The sequence below is a fragment of the Octopus sinensis genome, linkage group LG13 (genome assembly GCF_006345805.1).
Source record: "Octopus sinensis linkage group LG13, ASM634580v1, whole genome shotgun sequence".
Lineage (NCBI taxonomy): Eukaryota > Metazoa > Mollusca > Cephalopoda > Octopoda > Octopodidae > Octopus > Octopus sinensis.
In genome coordinates, this window is record NC_043009.1 from 10,454,206 (window position 1) to 10,460,205 (window position 6,000).

The following is a 6,000-nucleotide window of genomic DNA, read 5'->3' on the forward strand; positions in this document are numbered from 1 at the left end:
CCTGTATGTTTCCAACTTCTTTCCCGCACTCCTTGTAGGCATTTTACTTCTAGGACCTAAGATAGACTGTCTGCGTAAAATAAGGATATTACTCTTTTTACTCTTTTACTTGTTTCAGTCATTTTGACTGCGGTCATGCTGGAGCACTGCCTTTAGTCGAGCAAATCAACCCCAGGACTTATTCTTTGTAAGCCTAGTAATTATTCTATTGGTCTCTTTTGCCGAACCGCTAAGTTACGGGGACGTAAACACACCAGCATCGGTTGTCAAGCAATGTTGGGGGCAAAAAACACAGACACACAAACACACACATAAATATATATATATATATACGACCGGCTTCTTTCAGTTTCCGTCTACCAAATCCACTCACAAGGCTTTGGTCGGCCCAAGGCTATAGTAGAAGACACTTGCCTAAGGTGCCACGCAGTGGGACTGAACTCGGAAACATGTGGTTCACAAGCAAGCTACTTACCACACAGCCACTCCTACGCCTATATCTTATCTTGTTATTACTGTTTTGTTAATAATAATGATTTCTTCTGCTTAAAATAATGCACACGCACGCATACATCCTAGACTGTATCACGAAAGTAACCACAGAGCAAGTAAACCTTCCGATCGGAGAGGTATTGGGTTATTTAAGCTGTAGGGAAGATATGCAGATGTGTGAATATGTTTCGATGTAAAGATAATCACCATTTCGTGAATCTTTCTGTGAGTGCTTGCATGTGTGTGGATATACGAGTGTTTAGCTGCATACATCTCTCTTTCTTAATCTCAAACGTAATTAACACACGTACGTACATATTTTGCTTGGTGTACGGATATACGTGGCTGTAACGGAAAATAAAAGCCAAACCTGTTGAAGTCAAATATACATTAAATACTAAGGAATAGAATAATTGTTCCTGTATGAATTTCCGTATGGAAGTGATTTAAACAGCGAATTGTGCCAACAAGGAAGTGGAAATAACATTGTACCATCCCCATAAATAATTAGTTTAATTATCTCAACTCAATCATTTACTCTTCTAAAACGGTTAAAGGTTAAATCTAAGAATCACTGCCGGAAGTAACATAATCCATTACACATTTAAATGTTCACTCGACATCCAAACAATTTAATGCTATGGCAACTTTACGGACATAAATAATATTTCAAGAGAAGACCGTTGAATGAAACCAAATATGGAATATATAAATGCGATATGATCGTGAAATAAAACATCTTCGACTGCCCCCAGAAATGGGTTACCTCTATCTTTTCCACCGTTGCTATAATGGCTTCTGCTCCTTGGAGGCGATTGGACTCCTGTCACATTCGTCTCTCTTCCTCACATTGTCGCTTATGATATCAAACACCGGCCAGGCCCCGGACTGGTCAAACTACGTCTCTCTGTCGTTGAACGTCGCCACTCTCGTACTTCTTCCCAGTTCGTATCTTTCTCACAAGTACAAACTTGGGATCTTTTCGGTTTGAACGGCAGTTTTTAACATAATTTCTAGGTAACTAAAAAATTTTAAACTTCGTATACTGGTAGAATGTATTTATAAAACATCTTTTTCTCTTGGCTTTATTGAGAAAATTCTATAGTTTGTAAGATATTTGTTGTTTTTTTTTCTTCAATTTCTGCAATTTCAACAAATCACTGATGTCTATTGAGGTAAAAAAAAACATTCTGTGCCGTATGAATATGTCCCTCGTTTAAGAAACAGATTGGGTTTATTTACATTTGTAAAGAAAAAAAGATATCCTTCTCCCCACCCCTAACCCTAACCAACCATAACTAACCCTAAACCCTAAAAGAGATTGAAATGCAATAGATCGATACTAGGGTCATAATTATGGGTGACAATTTCATATGACACCGCTAGAAAAAACTGCCGTTCAAACCGAAAAGATCCCAAACTTGCAAACGTTCAAAAAGAACATGGAAGAAGAGTAGTGACATCAATCTCACCGGCTTCGGTGAGCGGGAGTTGTGAGACCCATGGGCACCGAGCCTTTGTCCAGATACAGAAAATTAAGATAGAGAAACAATCTGCTTACCTTACTACTACTTGTAGTAATTGTATTAGTACCAGAGCTGGTGATGGAATGGTATTGTAATAACAATTACAATACGTATGTAAGTGTGCGTATAGGCGCAGGCGAAGGCGGCGAGCTGGCACAAACGTTAGAACGCCGGGCGAAATGCTTAGCGCTATTTCGTCTGTCTTTACGTTCTGAGTTCAAATTCCGCCGAGGTTGACTTTGCCTTTCATCCTTTCGGGGTCGATAAATTAAGTACCAGTTACGCATTGGGGTCGATGTAATCGACTTAATCCGTTTGTCTGTCCTTGTTTGTCCCCTCTGTATGTAGCCCTTTCTGGGCAATAAAGAAATAAGAAACATTATCACTTCGGGCGAAATACTTAGCGGTATTTCGTCTGCGTTACGTTGTGAGTTCAAATTCCGCCGAGGTCGACTTTGCCTTTCATCCTTTCGGGGTCGATAAATTAAGTACCAGTTACGCACTGGGGTCGATGTAATCGACTTAATACCTATGTCTGTCCTTGTTTGTCCCCTCTGTGTTTAGCCCCTTGTGGGTAATAAAGAAATAGGTATTTCGTCTACCTCTAAGTTCTAAGTTTAAATTCCGCCGAGGTCGACTTTGCATTTCATCCTTTCGGAGTCGATACTGGTGTTGATCTAATCGGCTGGTCCCTCCCACAAAATTTCTGGTCTTGTGCCTAGAGTAGAAAAGTATATAGGCGCAGGCATAGCTCTATGGTAAGAAGCTTGCTTTCCAGCAGCATGGTTCCGGGTTCAGTCCCACTGCGTGGCACCTTGTGCAAGAGGCTACTATAGCCTCGGGCTGACCGAAGCCTTGTGAGTGGATTTGGTAAACGGAAACTGAAAGAAGCCCGTCGTGTATATATATATATATATTTATGTGTGTGTGTCTTTGTCTGTGTTTGTCAGGCCACCATCGCTTCACAACCGATGTTGGTGTGTTTATATCCTCGAAACTTATCGGTTTGGCAAAAGAAAACCGATAGAATAAATACTAGGCTTGCAAAGAATAAGTCCTGGGGTCAATTTCTCCGACTAAAGGCGATGCTCCAGTATGGCCACAGTCAAATGACTGAAACACGTAAAAGGTTAAAGGGCTAAAAACAAGCATTTATGCATGCGTACACAGATATTTAAGCGCGTATACACACACACACACACACACACACACACATACATATATATATATATATATATATATATATATATATATATATATATATATATATATATATAATGCAAAATGGGAGAAGAACGCAAAACATCCGGACAGCTAGGTGATACAAAAATGGGACAACAAAACATCCAGATAGACGATACAATGAAAACAAGGACGGGCCATTCAAGTTTTCTTTCTTCAGTCAAGCACCAGAATATCCTCGCGATTTCGGCTGATTATACTTGAGATTGCTCCAATCTGGCCAGTGTGTGTGTGTTTGTGTTTCTTTTAATGATCAACAATAATAACTGTTTTGCATTAATCTGATGGGTACTCTCTACTTCTGTAGAGTATGAATTTATTATTCTTCAGCAAAAATATTATTGATAGTGACTTCGCAGTTTCTGCCAGTTAAGTCAGTGTCCGATTGCAAGACACATACGCACGCACACACACATATCTATCTACCTATATATATATATCTATCTTCCTACATATATATATATAAGGTTGTAATGGACGCAGGTTCGTGTGTCATATAGCTAGCTAGAGGCGATGGAATCTTGGAGCTAATCAGCGACAGCTTTAGTCTTATATTTATAGACTGCCATATTAGTATGGCGATAACTATTAATATCCAGTAACGCTGCCGTAATCTCCTTTAGAGAGACTTAGTAATTTTAATATTTATTTATATATATATATATATATATATATATATATATATATATATATATATATATATATATATACATGATGCAACTTAAAGTATCTTGAGTAAGTTATCAGTAGTTAAAAAAGACAAAAGGAGAAAAAATAACATTATCGAACAAGCTGTATTATAAAATTCACATCTCGATACTCGCAAAAGACATATACATGCAGTAAAAATGAAATATGATATATGTGCGTATATGTGTGTTTATATGTGTATGACCGTGTGCGAGCGGGTGGATACATGTGTCTGTTTATGAGTGCATCCAATTTATGTGTGCGTATATGATTGGTGAGTTTTAGTGGTTGAATGTATAACAAAATTTCTCTTACTTTATGGACAGTTTTCCGTTCCGATAAAGGTTGTGTGATGCTCTCCTCCTTCTAAAATAATATATTTTTATCCAATATCCGGGAAGTTCTTTATAAATCATTTGTATTGTCTTCGTCTGTTTGCAAAACAAAACAAAATTTGAGGCATTTCTTTTGGAATATATTCATCATAAATATAAACAGAGTACTGATTTATAAAAAAAATGTATATTAATGTCAGTAGAATAAGTGTATAATTATTCCATGGAGTTATTTTTATATTCGACTAACGCTTTTCTTTAACATTAAACTAGAATTTTGCAAACATTCCTTTGTGAGAAAGAATAGCATGTTTTCCTTTCCTTTTTATCGCATTCGATTTTAAAAGTGTAGAATTTCGGATCAAATTCCTTGCAATATTTGATAACATTTCTTTACGTTTTCAGCTCAAACCTTTCCCTGGTCAACGTTTATTTTTAATCTCCAGTAGATGGACATAGTTAAGATGTCGTTATATAAAGAGACCGAATTAATCGACTGTATCTTATTGGCCAAATGTTCTAGTCTGGTCCAAATGGTAGTTAACTAAATCAATTATAACGGAATGCAGTGTCAATGACCGAGAGACTAAAATGCCGGGGCTATCATTTTAAATACATCATCAACCTTGATAACCTAATTATGGGCATGTTCGAATCCTACCAGGCTGGACATTTTATAGTTTCCAATAAAATTGTGAATATTGATGAAATAAGCAATCCATATAATACTGAGGTTCCGTCAATCAGTCAGTTGCATTTCGGTCACAAAATACATCCATTGAACGACACTCATTATTTCAAACAAAAACAGAATACCAAGATACACATATATATATATATATATATATACATATATATATATATATAATCACATTTTTAAATGTTTTGCTGTTGTCTTTATTTATTCATTGTAGAGATATCAATAATATTTCTGTTGTTTCAATACCATACTTCGCCCAGTTCAATTTCTGTCTCGCCCATCAACATTAAAAATCGTTGAAAAATCGTTGAAAATACGCAACAATAATTTATACACCGCTTTCTTTGAAATAAAATTTTAAAATCCTTATGCAATTTCTAAACTCTCACTGCCTGATGCTATCATAACAGAACTATTTTTTTCTCAGTCGTTGTGTAAATATGAAAATATTGCGAAGCTTATGAAGTTTTCTTTCGCTAGATTTTTGTTTATATGTTTATATGTTTGTTAAGAATTTCCTCTTTGAGTTTTGGTTTCGAAGCCGTGACAAAATCAAAATAAAATAATTAAATAATTCTTTTCTTTTTTTTCTTTCTTTTTTTTTTTTTTTTGCAAATATATGAACGTACTGTCAAAGTTCTATACTTTCCTGCTTGTTTTTAGCCTCTTATTTCATAATCCACAATTACAGACTTTAAAACAAAACTGAAATTCATTCTTTACACTGACGCAATGCCTGTTAAGTCACCAAATACAAGCTATACTATTTTTAACGTCTTGGTTATTGCTGTAGCTGTTGATATTATTGCCGATTTTAGTAGTAGTAGTAGTAGTAGCGTTACTGGTACTCTCCAAAGGAATTTTGGATGAGGTGAGTCAAAGATTAGAAGAAAATAAAAAAAAAGGAGAAAGTTAATAGTGTAAAGATAAAATTAAATGCATGAAATGAGTATGTGTGTATATGTTTTTGTTATTTATTATTGTTGTTGTTGTTGTTGTCGTTGGTATTGCTGTG

The 6,000-nt window shown here is 35.8% G+C and overlaps 1 protein-coding gene across 2 annotated transcripts in view; it reads right to left on the minus strand.

Annotated features, from left to right (window-relative positions):
• Positions 1–5,781, minus strand: part of LOC115218562 (melatonin receptor type 1B-like) — a 29,418-nt gene extending 23,637 nt beyond the window's left edge. The window contains exons 1-2 of one of the 2 annotated variants that reach the window (XM_036508153.1): positions 5,615–5,781; positions 4,266–4,381 (exon numbers count right to left, since the gene is read on the minus strand). The gene's annotated coding sequence lies outside the window, so the exon portion shown is untranslated. Of the gene's footprint in view, positions 1–4,265; positions 4,382–4,919; positions 4,941–5,614 lie in introns of those variants that run through there. The other variant, XM_029788450.2, reaches the window with a different exon arrangement.
• Between the last annotated feature and the right edge of the window lie 219 nt (positions 5,782–6,000).